This window comes from Ochotona princeps, chromosome 16 (assembly GCF_030435755.1).
Source record: "Ochotona princeps isolate mOchPri1 chromosome 16, mOchPri1.hap1, whole genome shotgun sequence".
In the NCBI taxonomy this organism is placed as follows: Eukaryota; Metazoa; Chordata; class Mammalia; order Lagomorpha; family Ochotonidae; genus Ochotona; species Ochotona princeps.
In genome coordinates this window covers 28,910,883-28,929,149 of record NC_080847.1, presented here as the reverse complement: position 1 = coordinate 28,929,149, position 18,267 = coordinate 28,910,883, and the positions used below count along the sequence as shown (strand labels likewise).

At 45.2% G+C, this 18,267-nt stretch overlaps 1 long non-coding RNA gene across 1 annotated transcript in view; it reads left to right on the top strand.

Moving 5' to 3' along the window:
- The window catches only part of LOC131482218 (uncharacterized), a 35,166-nt gene extending 17,591 nt beyond the window's left edge, over window positions 1–17,575 (top strand). The window contains exons 2-3 of the long non-coding RNA XR_009246813.1: window positions 9,859–9,972; window positions 17,428–17,575. This is a non-coding gene — a long non-coding RNA (uncharacterized LOC131482218). The remainder of the gene's footprint in view (window positions 1–9,858; window positions 9,973–17,427) is intronic.
- Window positions 17,576–18,267: the final 692 nt, after the last annotated feature.

Here is an 18,267-nt window from a genome sequence, read left to right as displayed (position 1 = left end):
CCTGGACAGCAGCAGGGCCAGCCTCCTGTCACACATAGTGTGTGAGTGAAAGATGTGAGACCCTGGGTGGGAATCAGGACATATGGTGGTAACTAGAGTTCACATATTCTAGGTGCCTGCTGCGTACCAGACTTTGATTCCAGGACTTTGGGTGAATTAATTCTTTTCATTCTCATAGCAACCCTAGATTGTAGATACAACCATTAGACACATGTACCACAGAATGATGTGCTGAGAAACTGTTTATACAGTGGAGATTCCATGAGATTCTCTTGCCTGTTAACAGTGTAGCCATCTCGGTTTGTGTATGCACCTTCCAAGATATTCACACGGTGATGCTTGCCTCTGTTACAAAGTAGTCATGAGTACATGACAAGTGGGAACTGGGGAATGGGGTGGTTCTATTCAGCAGCCTGCCTCTTCTGATCTTACTTTCAAACTTACAGTGGGCTTACAGTTCCTTGCCCAGTTTGAACTTAGGTATGACCATGTGACTTGTTTCAACCAATGTCATGTGAGCACAGAGATTGGCAAAGCTCTGTGGGTCAGAAATTCCATCAATCAGGATCCAAAATTGAGGGTGATGAACCAAAAAGAATCCCCAGATCACCCATAATGGAAGTGGAGTGTGTGTGGGCAATGTATTTTATTATTTTATATCATTAGTACCACATAGCCATGACACTGGAAGTGAAATCAGAGAGGTGAAGTTAATGTTCAAGATCACATTGCTAATGAGCAGAGAAAACAGGATTTTAACACAGATATGCTGACCTACAATGCATTTAGTTAATGGTTGCCAAATGGGACTTAAAGGGAAGAATCAAAAGCTCTTCCAAAAATTCTGTCTTTGGGAGTGTGATCTGATAAAACTAGATTGTCAGGGACTTCATTATCTGGACTTCCTAAGTTGAAAATGACATAAACTTGATGCAGTATATATATATATATATATATATATATATATATATATATATATATACATATATATATATATATATATATATATATATATATATGAGTGATGAATATATTCAAGTGCATGCATGCTTGGACTTTGTATGTCTGAGGAATCTGCAGGTAGAGGAGCCAGGGACACACTCCCCAGGACACTGTCTGCCCATCACATTACTCTGCTTTCACTTCTGCTGGCTTCAATCTCAGGCAGCTCTCCACTGTGGGGAACCAAAATTCCATCCTTCAGCTTTAGCATCCCAGTGGGGATACATTTTTGCCTGCTTGGTTCACAGGGGGGTTTAAAGGCTGGCTGAAATGATGATTGTGAATGTGACTGTGAGGGAAATGGAAGCATAAACACCCAGTGTTTAGCTGATCAGAGCTGGTGGTGAGAGTCTCAACGATTCACATTCTCTTTCATCAGAGATGGGGCGATCAAAGCTACTGAGCAGAGAACCAGATGCTCAGTAGCTTTGAGGTCACAGTTGAGGTTCCAAGACACAGGGCCCAAAGAAACCACTACATTCCAGCTGAAAGGCAGGAACCAGTACCTGTGCAACGAGGCAGGTGCCAAGAATGGACCGCACCTGTGACTCTGGCCACACTTCCGTGTATTCTGAACATCAGTTTAGAGACTGTTGTAGTAGACTCTTCTTTCTTTTCTTCTCTCTCTCTTTAAAGGTTCATATATTTATTTGAACGACAATGTGTGTATGAGAAAGAGACAGAGAAAGACTTTTTTTCTGCTTGTTTACTCCCCAAATGACCACAACAGCTAGAGCTGCACCAGGCAGAGACCACAAGCTTCATCAGAGTCTCCCATGTAGGTTCAGGTGCCCAAGCACTTGAGGTATATACTGCTGCTTTTCCAAGAGTGTTAGCAGAGAACTTGATTAGAAGCAGAGATTTTGGGTCTTGAGTTGGTGCTCACATGTTAGCGTTGTCAAGGGGCGGCTCAACGCACTGTACCACAGTGCCTGCCCCTAAGCTCTTCTTTCTTAGTAATTGGTACTAGTTCGCCTTGAGACCTTCTAGAAATGTCTATGACTATCCTAAGTCTTCCAACAAAGTAGATGTGCGATGAGCTGAACCAATCAGATTGCCCTTGGAAGAGAGACTCAGAAGGTAGGTCTTGATCATTCTCTTATTCATTACATTTTCTTAAGCATTTACTATATGTTTGATCTACTTTCTAGATGCTAGGGAGCCACATCAACCTACACCACACCTATGTTACAATGAACAAGTACATGCAAGAATATAAAGGTAACCTCATATGATAGCTGCTGTAAAGGAAACCCAAGAAAACAAGTAAACGGACCAAGAATAGCTAGGTGATTGGAGAAGACTTCTTGAGAAAGGGCCGTTAAAGCAGAGTCAGCCGCAGGGACTTAGCCCTGGGAGAAGTGAATGCATGAATTCCTGGACAAAAGAACAGAAAGTCTCTTGAGGTGGAAAAACTTGGCATTGGGTAGAGTTAGAAAGAAAGTGGGTTTGAATGGGCAAAAATGGGCAAGAAGAGAGTAACGTAAAATAAATCTGAGGAGATAGGAAAGAGCTTGATGCTGCAGACCCTCATCAGCCATAAGAGAATATTTGGCTTTAATTCTACATGGTCCTACAGTTGGAGCTGAGTCCTTTGAAGCCCAGAAGCCTATGAAGAGGGTTGTTCAGTGCTGCTGAGAGCCCTAGAACTGATCCGGGATGTCCCCATCCAGGGGTTTGGCTCCTCAATAGTGTCAGATCCCCTTTCAACACCCTCTATGACCAGATTGGCTTCTTCGGGGTCGGCTTATTCTTCCTGCAGCTCAAGATATGTTGGCAGATGTGCAGAATATATTTGACCGAGCCTGAGATGGATATGCTCACGCACATGATGAAGGAAATGTGCCCCAAACAGACTTAAAAGGCAGACAAGAGAGGACAGGGGAGAAGTAAAGATACTGTTCTAACCAATGCCTAACTTCATCTTTATCTTTCACAAGGGGCCAGCACATGTGTGGTCTGAGAGTTTTCTTCAGGCAAGGTTACCAAGCTTTTCACACCCTTTTGGCAGTCATTGCCTGTAAGCCACCTGCACATGAGTACAGATGAATCTTACCCTTCAGTGTTCTCCAAGCAAGCCAGCTCCCATTAGTCAGGGGCTGTCTTCAAAATAAGGATACCACTGTGATTCATCCCTTAGTGGTCCAGACGCACAGTGTGTATGCTGTACAGCCCAGTGAAAGAGCAGTGGTCTGGCACCAATAACATCTTATATGTGGGTCTTGCTCTATTTCCTGGGAGGGAAGCTTAAGGCTGGGCTATGTAGCCAGGGAAATACAGAGGAGATGCCCAGGTCTGACTTCCTGCAGAGGCCATCTGAACCCTGGGTCCTGCCTGCTGAAGAACTGTGGGTAATATTGGGCTTTCTGGACCAGTGAGGTTTGAGGGAAGGCAGTAGAAGGTGTAGAGAATCCAATGGCAGCCATAACCCAGATTAGGGGCCTTCCAAATGACTAATCAATGCTGCTACTTAGCCTACTGTGACCAGGGATCCCTCTACCCATATTACATGGCTGGCATAAAGTCATACTGTTCACTACTTGGTGGGAGAACCGGAGTATGAGTGTAACTGGCTCTGGAAGGGACTGTGTCTTTAGGAGCAATGCTGTAGGAAGGTGGGAGAGAAGAACAGCCTCATTCCACCGGGTTCTCCAGGGCCAACCTTGCATTGGAACATATTTCCCGCTCCAATCTTCTTCATCTTCACTTTGGGCTGAAATTCCCAAATTGGAGTAGTTATCCCTAATCTATAGCGTCAATTACTTGATGTCACCTGGAGTTCAAAAATGCTAAGGGGAAAGTTTCAGAAATAAATAATTCCTGCATTTTCAAACGCATGCCACTCTGAGTAACCTTCTGCCTAGCAGGCAAGCCATTCTTTCCTTTGCCCAGTGCAGCCTCTGCCTATACTCCCTACCATGGTCGTGTAGCAATAGTTTCAAATGTTTAGATCAACTTCCATGATACTGCAGTGTTGGTGTTGAAGCACCCCTATCTTACCCCAAACTCAGGAATAGTAATGCTGAAAACCAAATGTGCCAAAGAGAAACTTGATGTGTTCCCTTCTAATGATAGATCAAAGTTCTTGACTTCATAGGGAAAAACACAGTATATGGGTAGTTTGGTATTACCATGGGTCACAGGTACCGACTAGACTAAGGGAGACTTGGGCAACTTTCTTCTCCGTTCATGTAGATGCCACATTTCCCTTTCTCATCTGTTGCTTCTCCTCCTCCTCTCTCCAGCAACTGTGGAGCCAATAGCAGGTAAAGGTAAAGTATGCTTAATGGGTATAGTGACTTGTTACTCATTTCTTCTGGGGTTTTTGAGGCCTTAACTGTGACTTTACAGCTTGGACTGGTGGATGGAGGGGGTAAGTCAAGGTTGCTATTAGTATTAGTATGTCACAATTTCCTAAATTGTGGAATTTAGGAATTCCTTGTACAATTGCCACATTTCCCAAAGCTTGGTGATGTCTTTTTTTTTGTTTTTGTTTCTGAAAAACAAAATGCCTCATAGGTAGACTCTGAAGACACTTGAGAAAAACTCGATGACCACTATTATAAATAGAAAATGGCCTTGCCTGAGAGTGTATTTTCGAAGCCACTATAATGCCTAACAATTAAAATGATTTTGTGAATTCACTGTGGCACGTGTGTAGCATCTTAGGAACCACTGACATAGTCGAGGAGATCCGGTTAGATGTCTGGCAGTTTTGCACTGCTTCAAGCTCTTCTAGCAACACAAAACTAATTCTTACTCCTTGAGTGTCTGTTAATGAATCAAGCACAGGCTTAAGTACTTTCTGTGAGTCCTTTCTTTTTTTAAAATTTATTTGATTTTTATTTGAATGTCAGATATACAGAGAGGAGGAGGAGGGGAGAGAGAGAGAGAGAGAGAGAGAGATCTTTGGTCCTTTGATTCACTCCCTAAGCGGCTGCAATGGCTGGAGCTGAGCTAATCTGAAACCAGGAGCTTGGAGCCTCTTCCAGGTATCCCACATGGGTACAGGGTCCCAAGGCCTTGGACCACCCTTGACTGCTTTCCCAGGCCACAAGCAGGGAGCTGGATGGGAAGCAGGGCCACCGAGATTAGAACTGGAGCCCATATGGGATCCCGGCACATTCAAGGCAAGGACTTTAGCTGCTAGGCTATAGCACTGGGCCCAGTCTTTTCTTTCAGCTTTTTTTTTTTTTTTTTTCATTTGGAAATGTAAGAAGCAGGTCAACCCTGAGACAAGGATTGAGGCACGAGGGTAGTTCTCCAGGAAAAAAGGTAGGGTGTGATTTGGTTTGGGGGATCTAGTAGAGAAGGTATTCATGCTCCTCAAGTTACAGTAAAAAGGCATCTTTCCGATCCAGTCATCTTTTGATTGTGACAGAGACCCAAGGCAGAATGTCTTCTTCTAATGGAAGGTTTCGTTTCAGTCAAAAGATTCTTAAGAGTAGCTTCAGGCATGACTGCATCCCGGCATTAGTCATTTCTGCTGTGGTTCCACTGATTTTCCACAGTGCGCTGCCAGCCTCCACCCACGTGGTGGCTGCAGTTTTACGTCACACACAAGCACTTACTGTGGGAGTGAAGCTCTTTCCTCTACCCCCTTCAGGAGCCCTGGGAATGCTTTCCTTGGCCTGGTTTAAGTCACATGCCTGTCACTGCTGCTATTGTTGTAGTGCTGATTGGCTTCATGTGGCCCCTTGTGCACATCCCTGGGTGCTGATCAACCAGGAGGAGCCTGCTTCGTTTGGACCTGGTGGACCGGGCTTGGGAGATGGAGACGTATCTAGGAGAGATGCTGGACAGTAGACCACATGTGCCCAGTGCTACCTGTGTGTAAACCAGGCTTGCTCTGCAGGTCAGGGGAGAAATGCCAAAGACAGCAAGGACTGCACACTTCCAAATGTGCTGACGCTGTTCAGGAGGAGTTTCCCGCGGGTAGCCCAGAATGCAATCAACTGGCTGCTTTTGCCAACTCCAGCACCTGTCATATTTCATCCTCCTCTAAATAACTTCAAGGATATGAAAGTCATAAAACGAAGCCCAGGTAGGGTCGGAAGTTACCAGTTGTCACTTTTAGGCACCTTACCCTACTGGCCTTTGTGGAGCTGAGCCCCAGGAGATAGTATGCAAATAAGACCCAATTATCTGACTGGAGATAAATCACTACTGCCTGCTTGCCCTTAAGACATGATCAAAAAAATATATATATGGGGTGAGACTGCCTTCCTCATCATTGATAAGCATGTCTTTGACCCCATGGCAGTTGAATCTGGAATTCAGAGTAAACAGATGCCATTGCTGGGCAGTGAGGAATGTTTTCATCAACATCAAAGTACTCCCTGAGTGCAGAAGAGGATCCACAGGGGCCACAGGGGCACCTTTAGAAAATGGCCAGATGTTGGATGGGTGGAAGGTGACAGAGCTGCACACTGGTCTGCAGACCGGAAAACTGATGCATCTCAGAGCACCGCGTGACGCCCCTTTGTCCGTGCCTCCCCGAGTGGAGATGGACACGCACAACAGCAGGAGTCATTCCACAGTAACATCTCCATGCATCTTCCTGCCACTGGTGTAGGAAGGTTCCTGGGTGGGGAAGGTTCTATTCTTACCAGGATATGCATTCTATGATATATGTGTGTGTGTGTGTGTGTGAGAGAGAGAGAGAGAGAGAGAGAGAGAGAGAGAGAGAGTGTGTGTGTGTGTGTGTACCAGTGCTCCACACACAAACTGGCCCACAGTTCAAATCAGGGTTAAGGAATGATTTTACCATCAGATATCACTGGTCCCACATTCCTGCCATCAATTGGAAGCCTTCGAATGTAAACAACAACTTAATGGAGGTAGTTTGTTTGCTTCTGGAATTGGAAATTCTCTCCAGGTTGGCATATGAAAATTAAGAGCAGGGAAAAGAGTAATCTATTAGCCACATATAATAGATGACACAAAATATGCTTCAGTTTTATTTTAGTACTGAAAAGGTGACAAGGACAGATAGAAAAAGATGTACATGGATGTGCACTTAAAATAAGTGAAGAATTGCAAGGACAGGTGTGCAGGCAGGAACGTTACCAGGCACTGAGTGCTGTGAAGGACAACGAGCTTTGCATTAATCAGTTAAGTGAGACATCTCTGACCTGGGAAAGGCACTGCACATGTCTCCTGATGCAGGTGAGGACTCTGAATCCTGGAGCGATGAGATACTCAAGACCACACTGTTGACTGTGAGCTGACCCCAGGTAGTTCAATCCCAAGACCTCTATTCTTTACCTGTTCTGGGCCATTTTTCAGTTTTGCATATTGTTATCTAAAGGATTGTGTCTGTAAGAATACATCACTGCCTTATGTATGTATGAGAGAGAGAGAGAGAGAGAGAGAGAGAGAGGGCGACCCCCAGCCTCCTGGTTCATTCCCCCACAAGCTATTAGCAGGGTCCAAGCCAGGCTGAACAAAAGAGTCAGGAGCTTGACTCAGGTTTCCCACGTGCACGGCAGGGATCCAGCTACTGGAGCCATCACCAGTTATCTCCCACATCACTCAGTAGCAGGAAGCTGGAATCAAGGGCAGAGCCAAAATTCGAAACTCAGGCATCTGATAGATGTGGGAGAACTGACAGCTTGCCTGCTGGGTCACATGCGCACCCCCATCACTCATTTTGGATGAACACTAAACTGACATGCAAGGGAACTTTTAAAAGTTCATGGAACAAACATATGAACAAACAAACTAGAATAGACAGACAGAGAACAACTAGGAAGGCTTGGAAACAAACAGGAAGCGGCCAGCCGGGATGCACTTATAACTCACTGGGTGGGACACAAAGATCAGTTACTCCTCTCTGGGGTGTTGAAGGTTTCTCTGCACACCCCTCCCAAAAACGTTCACCTAAACTGTTGACATTGGTCCTGTTAAAGTTATAGAGTTAGACTACCCGAAAAACAAGCACGTTTAGCAAAATCATGCTTCAATGCTATAAAATGCTAAATACTAACATTGAAATAGACAAGAGACAGCTGAATAGCAATCTATAGCCATTTTAAGGTATATGGAACATGGTTGAATATTAACCAAAATTGAAATGTCTATGAGGAAGTCACAGGTTTCGGTCGAGAACCTGCATTTCCCTAGTAACATATTGGTTAATCAATACCATGTCAATTAATGCCATAATGTTGTAAATGGGTGTAAATATTATGTTGGGTTTTTTACTTGACTGGGATGATACTCTGCTGGTTCTACCTTCAGACCAGAGATGGTCTCACCAAGAAGCCATTGAACTTACCAGGACAATAAGATGCTGGACTTTATGATTGGTCAAAACCTCCAATGAAAGAATGTCAACTGAATTTGAACTATGGAAATGCAACAAGGTGGAGCAATCCGCCGTGGGGAGAGGGTGTGGGGAGGGGCGGGGGAATTCCAGTGCATAAAAAAAAAATGTGTCACATAACGCAATTAAATCAATCAATAAATAAATTATTAATAAAAAAAAGTTCATGGAAAATAGCTGAAATAGCTGTTGCGAAGAACTGTAGGGAGGTCATTAGGCTTCGTGAAATAAGCCAGTCCCCAAAAGACAAATATTGTATTTCCCTGATTTGTGGTAACTAAAATAGACTACAAACAAAATGTAATATATATGAGTGAAATTGATATTTTCAAATCTGATTATTGTTGGCAGCCCTTGACTATACTCCCGAGAGACTATTTTACTTACTGAATTCTCTATTTAGTAAAGGGCTAAGCTTGTGATTATAAAGCAAATTGAAAGTATCTCATTGCAGAACATCAAGTGAAAATTGAACAAGGAAGGAGGCTGAGTGGGAGTCAGGGAGGAGAGTAGGTGGAAAGCATCTATATACTCTCACAACTGTGTATGCCAAATACCTGAAATGTGTTCTCTTTTCATAAATAATGTTAAAAGAGGAAAAACTATGAATTTTAAAATATTTTGCATCACTATAGACTCATCCTGTAATTCTGATTTTTCATACACTCTTTGAAGTCTCATTTTGGCACAGAAACAAAAACTGTAACATTACAATGAGAAATCTTTAGGCTCAGTGTGACGGCTCAATTGGCTAATCCACCCCTTTCAAGTGTTGGCATCCCATATAGGAGCCAGTTTGGGTTCTAGCTGTTCCACTTCCCATCCAGCTCCCTACTTGTGGCCTGGAAAAGCAGTAGAGGATGGCCCAAAACCTTGGGACCCTGCACCCATGTGGGAGACCTAGAAGAAGCTCTTGGCTCCTGGCTTCAAACATATCAGCTCCAGCTGTTGTGGCCATGTGGGAAGTGAAACACTGAATGGAAAGCCTTTCTCTGTCTCTCCTCTCTGACAAATCTACCTTTCTAATAAAAACAAATATTTTTAAAAGAAAAAAATAGAAATGACAAATTACTGTCCACCTGACCTACATATCATGTGCCTCTGTTCCTAGACACAACTGTGCCAGTGGTGCCACTTGCTTCTCTTTTAAAAAGGTGAAGTGAGAGAGAAAGAGTGAGAGAGATTTTCATGTGCTACTTCACTCACCAAATGACTGCAACAGCTGGGGTTAGGCCAGGCTGGAGCCAGGAACTAGGAGCTTCATCTAGGTCTCACACATAGGTGCAGGGGCCCAGCTACTTGGACTATCTCCCACTGCTATCCCAGGTACATTAATAGGGAGCTGGATTGGAAGTGGAACAAGCAGAACTCAAATTGATGCTCACATGGGATGATGGCATTGCAAGTATTGGCTTAACCAGCTAACCAGGGCATCAGCCCCTGCTACCTGTTTCTCTAGCTCTACAGTCCCCACTCCCTATAATGTCAGGGCCTGTGACCCTCCTGTGTTCATCACTCTCTCCCCCCAGAACTGGAAGTCCTGGAAGCTCATCCCTACTTTTGTCTGCCCCTGAGGTACTGCATAGCACCATGCTATCCTACTGGAGTCCTTGGCAGGGAAGACTGCCAGCAGAGTTCTGGGGGTGGGTGACAGGTTGGTGAGTCTTTCAGACCTTTAAACATGTTGTTGATCCTTGCATAACAAAGAGGAACCAGCTTCTGATTGCAGAGTTTGCCACAACTAACATCTAACTGGAACTGAATGATGTTGGAATACAGAAACCTCTATTTTTATGATTGCTTCTTTTGTTTGTGCAAGCACTATTCCCTATATCAGTGCAACAAATTTATCTTTGAAACATATTTTTTGGAAAAAGAATTTAAAAGAAGAATCTTAAGTAAATGGCCACAGAGGTGGTCCAAAGAGATGTCAGAACGGAAGAGTTGGGAGGCCAACAGTGCAGGTAGGGAAGCAATGTCTTCAGCTTCAAGGTCTAGAGCCGGGCTCAACAGCTCCTGGTTGGTGAGACCATCCTGGGTTCCTTTCCTTGCAGCATTTGCCTCCGCTTCTGCGAGCTTTGGGAGCACTCAGCCCACGCTGGGACTCTAATCACCTACTCCACATATCCTTGGCTAAGTCTGGATCTTCATCCCTGTTGGCAGGACTTTCGTTGTTTAAATCCCCAATCAAATGATATGGTTTTGGATCTTTCCTTTTAGTCACTTTCTTATGCGTTAAAACATTTTGTCACCGTTCTGAAATCTGGATGTTCAATTGTGGTTACTGTGGTCTGTTTTTTCACTGTTATCAATGAACCCCAAGACTGTTTGTGTGTGTATGAGAGAGAGATTTTCATTACTCAGTATAAATGAGCTTTGCCATGCCTTGGGTTTCACTTTAGATACTGAGTGTTCCTCAGAGGCCCTAATATTAAAGGTTTGGTCCCCAAGAGAGTAGAACTTAAGAGCTATTGTGCTTAGAGGTGGGGCTTTTGAAAAGTGTTTGGATTGTGTTGGGCTGTTAGGATGGAACCCTATGATTAAATTCTGGAGTTGTTAGTAAGATTATGTGGATGTAGAAGCTTGGTTACTCTTGCCTTGTAATGCCCAGCACCACCTTTGGACTTGATCAACAAGAATTCCACTGTCAGACACCCAGCAAGTGGGGTCTGATATTCCACTTTGAACTTCTAGAACTGGGAGCCAAAAATCCACTTCTCTTCCCATAGGACAAGTGTTTCAAATGTAGCATTATAGTGGCTTCCTAATTCACTCTTCCTCCAGTGAACCAGTTATAAATTTTTTAAGGCAGATTTTATAGAAAGAAGGAGAAAAAGAAAGATCTTTCATCTACTGATTCACTCCCCAAACAGCTTTAAAGACTGGAATCTGAAATCAAGAGCCAGGAGCTTCTTCTAGATCTCCCACACAGGTGCAGAGACCCAAGGCTTTGGGCCATCCTCTACTGCTTTCCCATGAGCAGGGAGCTGATTGAAGTGGAGCAGCCAGGACACGAACGGGCACCTATATAGGATGCCAGCCCTTGAAGACAGAGCATTAGCTCATTGAGCCACAGCACCAACTGCCATAAACATCTTTTGAAAGAAATAAATGTATATTTTTCATACTTTTGCTAGCAGCTGCTTAATAAGTCTATTGGAGGGCCTGACACAGTAGCTTAGTGTCTACATCCTCACTTTGCAACCACTAGGGTGCTATGAATGCTGCTTTTTGTTTTTTTGTTTTTTGTTTGGAGTGATTTTTTGTTTGCTTGTTTTTTGTTTTGCAGGGGCATGTAGAATCTGGTTTAGGACTGAACTGAGAGCAGACCAAGCTTCTGGTCAACTCAGATCACCCAATAAATGCAGGCCCTGGGTCACAATTTTGCACAGAAGATCATGCCACCTCCCTGCTCCCTGAACCTTGTGACTCTGACCTTGCAGTGGTCAGGGGCCTCAGGGGAAAGCTGAAGTCTGGGAAGTGTGGAGGAAATTACTGAGCCTTTGTCACAGCAAAGCAGGGCAGACGGAAGCAGCCTTCTTCGGCTCCTCCCAACTCCAAGCCTGATGACCCCATGAACCCTCCCCCCACATCCATGGGACCAGCTTGGGCTGTCTAGGATGACCGACAGGCCATTGATTACTCCTGGCTGTCCCTGCCTGGCCCTTCACAGGCTTTTGTTAGCCTCTTATGTGAAAACGGGTCTTGGAAAACACCTCTCTTCCAGGCAGTCTCACTTCCACACCTGAAATCAATGGCACACTTAACTGTGAAAGAAAGAAAATGCTCATAATCGACATAAAAGCAGAACTTGCCTCTGGCTTGGCCAGAGTGCATTTTCTCTGCCAGGTGGGAAACAATTCCACCACATTGAGGAATGTGTGTCTGACTTAGAGCCTGGATGTGCCTCGATGACTCATTGCTGGAGGACTCTCTCTCCACATCAGTGACTGTTTGTTACGTGCTGCCCACCTAGTACTCATGGAAAATGTACCTGCAAATTGAAACCTCATTGGACTGAAAGCTCTTGAAATCCTGGAACACCCTCGCAAGCTCATGCTGCTCCTAATGCAATGATACTCGCCTAGAAAAAGCAGCAGCCACGAGCCCCAGCCTCGTTGAGGAGAGAGTAGGATGGAGGTGGTTTTCAGCAAATTGACAAAGTGAACTAAACTTTATCTAATTTCATTTCAAAAAGGATGGATCTGGAAATAGCATTGCTGATTTCACGTGCTGGAAAATCGATGCTGTGATTTTTTTTTAAACTTCTTCATTTCAACTCCCTTGCCGGAGGCTGGTAAATAAGTCATTTGGACTGGTCAAGCCAACAGCCAGCCCCAGCTGCCACAGGGCTAGTCGGAGAGGCAGGCCTGAGGACTCCAACTCGTCCCTAAGCCAGTAGCTCCCATGCACTCCGAGTAAGGTGTTTCCCTCCAAAAAAATTTGAAGAGAGGGCCAGAGTTATGGCACAGCAAGTTAATATGCTGCCTAAGATACTGGTATCCCATACTGGAGCTCTTGTTTGAGTTATGGCTTCCCCACTTCCATCTGAGCTCCCTGCTAATACAGTTGGGACAGCAGCAGAAGGTGGCCCAGGTGCAAGGCCCCATATAAGAAACCTAGGTAGATTTCCGGGATCCAGGTTTTGACTCGGCTTGACCTAGCCTGGATTGTGGCAGTCTGGGCCACATGACCTAGTGAGTGGAAGATGCCTCTGTCTCTTCCCCTTTCTCTGTCACACTGTCTTTCAAGTAAAGAAAGAAATCTTCCAAAAAAAAAAAAAAAGGAACTATTAAGAGCTTTGTGTTTACTGTTTGTCTGGGCCAGCTGTTGTTCCAAGTGTTGTCTACGCATGATTTCAATGAGCACTCACCATTCTGAGAATTAGGTACTTTACAGAAATTGCTATTTCACAGGTGAGGGAATGGAAGATTGTGGGGAGTGACACATGGAGCCCTTGAAGAGTCTGACTTTGTATCCAAGTGGTTCCATTCCAGAAGGAGAGTCCTGCAGTACCCTTGCTGCTTGCTTCTCTTGGTGGTGGAGTGGGGACGGGGCGCATGTGGAGAAGGGTAAGGAAAGGGTGGCACAGATGTCCTTACGTATCAAGCTTCCCGAGATGCATTTCTTCTGCAATGCCCCTCTTCACATGAGGAAGCAAGTTTTTGTTCAGAGATGGGGGGGGTCTGCAGTTGACAGACCTCTCCCTTTGTCCTTGGGGAGCCTGGAAGTCCTAGAGCTCTTAGTCTCCAAGACAACCACCAGGCTGAGAGGAGTAGAGCCTCAGTCCCCCTGGGGACCAAGTCCAAGTGCAAATCCCCCAGGGAGGCTCCTGTGTAGGCTGACTGGACACGCCCAGGGACTGCAGCTTCACAGTGAGGGGTTGGGGAAGGGTCTGACCTTACTCTCCACCTGCCGTGTCACACAGAGGATCCTGAGAGAGGAGGAGTGGTCCAAAGTCCAAGCTCAGACATGAGAAGCCTGCACGAGTCTATTCATCATAAATCTATCTGTCAAGCAGAACACCACACCCATTCTTCCATTGATGAAATAACAGGCAGCATTCAAGTTCACTCCAGCCTGTGTCCCTATGGCCACCTTGTCACACTTTTACCAGGGTCTATGGCTGTTTTTCCACCTAAAGTCCCAAGGTGTGCACCATCTGCAGCCATAAAGAAGCAGGATGCTTGGGAAAATCCAGCTCCATGAGAAATAAAAGCAGGATTAGATGCTACACACAGTGCCCCTCAACAGAACCACAGTGAATCCACTGACTTGAATACTTCATGAGTCAAGTAAAAACCACCTTGTTCTATAGGGCCAGCGGGTGCAGGCGGTCTAAGTCCTCATGCTGGCCACTGTCTTCCTACCTGAACCCATGTTGTCGGGACATGGGGAATGGTTTCACCATGCAGAGCGTGATCCCTGAGGCAGCAACCGTGAGGGAGGCGGTGTAGTGATGCTTTCTCAAGACTCCAGTTTGCTCTCCCTTTAAAATAAGGGGGTTTGTGAGTGAAGATCTCTGGATACCCTATGATTGCAACTTCTTTTTATTCCAATTCTGTGCTTCCAAATTCCTTCTACAGCGTGAAAATAGGAAAACAAAGCTGCTTCAAAAAGTTTGTGCAAACTCAGAATGAAAGATATGCTTATTGTGCTGCAAAAGTTTTCAAGCAATCCGTAGTTCTTTAGAATATGTGTGCTCCACAAATTTCAGAAGATGGCTCATTTGGGAGTCAAAAGTGCTGGATAAAGCTGCGATCTTTGCTTGTGTCATGGCATACAGTAGAAATTCACTCACTTCCTCTAGAAAGGGCCAGAGAAGTGAATACACTCTGGGCTCTGTGGGCCTCAGGGTCTCTTTTGCAGCTGCTCAAGCTTGCTACTCCTGCAAGGGCATGCAACTCTCACTGTGTTCCAATCAAGCTTTATATAAGGACACGAACATTTAAATTTCATGCCATATCAATATATCCTGGTGTGTTTGAGTCTCCCTTTGATATTTTTTTGGCCATATAAGAATTTAAAACTTGTTTTCATCTACAGTCTGCACAGCAACAGGCAGTGGCTGAGCGCCAGCCCCAAGTCAGGGTTGGGGTGGTGGGGTACAGGTTGCTGATCCCTGTGGGGCAGCCTCAGACAGAGCAGCAGATCCCCTGAGTTCCAAGGATTGGAAGTCTGAGATCATTGGCCATGAGCATGCCCCAGTGCACATTAATTGCTGAAGCCGAGATGAGCAGTCAGCAGAGAATGAAGTAGCCATGCTTGCTTGGTCCAGCTGGTATGTCTGCGTTCCTGTGGTCACTCACTGGCTGCTCACCTGCAGCTTCAGTCCACAGGAAAGGCCTCCTTTGACATTCCTCCTTCCAATCCTAAATCTGTTCCTAGATCTAAGAGGCTTTCGTTGCAATTCTTGACCTTTTCTGGACCAAAGATGCTTAAAGGAGAAAACAAAGGTTGGAGCTGGCATTGTGACACAACAGGTTAAAGTGCCACCTGTGACACCAGTTCTAGTCCAGTCTGCTTCTGATTCAGCTCCCTGATAATGCACCTGGAACAGCAGCAAGGGATGGTAGCCCACCACCCATATGGGAGATCCAAGTGGAGTTCCGGCTCCTGGTTTTAGCCTGACCCAATCCTGACTGTTAATAGCCATTTGGGGAGTGCATCAAGAGATGAAAGATTCTCTCTCTCTCTCACTCTCTCTCTCTCCAATAAATCAATACATATTATTTAAAGGCAAATACCTTAAACCAATGTGTCTGCAGCCCCCAAAACTGCCTATGTACAAAGCCTCTTCCTAAATTTCATAACAAAAATTTTTCCAACGACAATGAACTCTCTATCTAAATGGTTGGAGGTGCTGAAGTTTAGGAAGTAAGTTTTGCCAAATCACCTAATATTCATCTTCCTGGAGTACCAACACTTTACTCAGTTTTGCCTTCAGGTCCATTGAGCCTTTTATGTGTGAGAAGTCACCCAAGGGTCCAGTACAAAGCAGCATGAAAATAATTAATTTTCATCCAAGTAATACATGCATGGGGCTAAAAATAATAAGCCATTCTCCAGGCTGATTGTGAAAACAACAATGTCCCATCCATCCCTTTGTCTCCCCCGAGCCTGCTCCCCAAGAAGCAGGCACTTTAATTTAAGGGAACTTTTAATTGAAACACAAGCAGAGGAATGTACACAAAACATAAGTATGTACTTGGTGGTTTTCCTAACTGTTTTATAAGCAGCACCAGGGAGACCTCAAATGCTGCTGCACACCCCAGAGTTAGCCGTCATCTCTACCTCAATGCCAGGGAAGAAGTTGAAGCCACCTGTTCCAGTGTTCCCACCTCTAATTCTGGCCTGAATCAGCGGCTGGCCCTGTTGTTGGAGACGGATCCATGTCTTCTGGCATACTCCTGTGATAAGCAGTGTGGCTTCCTACAGCAGCCCCAAATGCAATCAGGTCCCTTCAACTGTCAGCCACACAGCTGACACGGCATTCAGAAACATCTACTTCTCCTTTTACTCATCGTAGACAATAGCACGTGCCTCCTTACTCCCACGCATTCAGGTCTGTGTAGCTTGAATTTTATGTTGCTAAGTTGGATACCAGCTAAACGCTATTCTTTAGCCACCATTAATCTTATGTGATCTGTCCAAGGGTTGGACTAAAGTTTAAAAATCAGGCCCAGCATTGTGGTATAGTGACTTCAGCTGCTGTCTGTGACACTGGCACCCCAAATGTATGCTGATTCATTTTCCATTTGCTTCACTGCTGCTCCAGACCCATGCTAACAGCCTGAAAAAGAAGATGGTCAAAATCCTTGGGAACCTGCATCCACATGGGAGACCCAGAAAAAGATCTTGGCTCCTGGCTTTGGTTTGGTCCAGGCCTTACCATTGTGAACCAGTGGATAAAAGATTCTCTCTCTTTCTCTCTCTCTCTTTCTTCACCCACGCCCTATCCCCCGACAACTGCCCTCTCTCTGCCACTTCCTCTCTCTCTCCTTCTGGAATTCTGCCTTATAAATAAATAAGTTTTAAAAATACAAATACCCCAAAACAGCATGCAGAACATTTTTCATAATATTGTTCATTACTGAACTAAGCAGTTTCCAGATTGTAGGTCCTTTTCCATGGGTTAAGCATCATCCTCCTGTGTCTCTTAGGAAAAATACCCCAAAACTTAGCAACACCATTTCCCCGATGTTCACATTTATGGCATAGAGAATGGAAGAGAGAGGCATCCTTGAGTGTTGCCTTTGATCTTAGAGGTTTTGATCTTTAGGAGTCTAAGACAAAGTCCATCTGTGTTGTCCAGATGGGTGCAGGCTTGTGTTTTGCTGTGATTAGAACCCAGCCTGTCCCAAGGGTGGCTCGGAGAATCCTAGAGCAGGGTACACCCAACAAGGAGCAGCATCTAACTTGAAGATGATTTAAATACTAGGGAGGGCGCTGCCGGTGTATTGTTAAATGATGGTGATCATAAAATGAGTGGTTAATTGATTTATGTTGGCAATGCTCAGCTTCAGGAGGAGGGTGGGTCTGAGTGACAAATACTCTGCGTGAAACGGTTTCATTTTTTTTGGATTACCCTTTACCAGGTAGCGTGTAATTGCATTAGTAATCGGACTCCTTCGAGCAGAATCTCAAACAAAGGATTAGCGGGAAGGAAGATGGAAGAATGCTGACTTCACAATAACTCACCGCCTTCCTAACATGATTATATAAATAAATTCAAGCAATATTTTTTCAAGACGCTGAAGCCTGATCGTAAAGGCATGAGGGGGCCCGGGGCCTCGGCACAGCCCCCTGGTTGGCGGGCAGTAACAGATCGCCGTGGGAGGGAAGGGCAGTCCCCAGGTGGGGAAATATCCAATATCTCTGAATTATCTGTCAGCACTCAGAAATTATTGAAGCCAGGCTTCTGTCTCCAGCGGGAAGCAAGAACATCTTGGCTTCATTTGGCTAAACAATGGGGTTACAAAGAAAACAGCCCCGCTGTGACCTCTCCCAGCCCACTGGGGTCACTCACTGGCCATCAGCTAGCAGAAGCTGGTGAGCTGACTCTGATAATGCTAACTTCTGCCCTTTTCCCTGGAGCACAGGAGCCTGAGCAGCTGAATCTCAGGCTCCCATCTCAGCATCTATGGGGGACTTGCTAATCCCTCCTGCTTTTTTCTTCCTGCCCACATCATTCTCCTGGACAAAGGCGGCAGGGAGTGTCCCCCTTCTGGGATGATGCCTGGCTGTCCACATCATTTGCATCGCTGTAGCCAAAGCAGTGCCTAGGAGGTCTCAGTTATTCCAGTTCTGCTTTCCCGGGGTAAGCGAGAAGCCGGAGGGGCAGAATAAGCCACTTCCCTCTTGGTGCCCCCAGCCCTCTGTTCACTGGCTCCATAAAATAATCAAACCCGGAAGCTTGACAGTCACTTTCAAAAAAG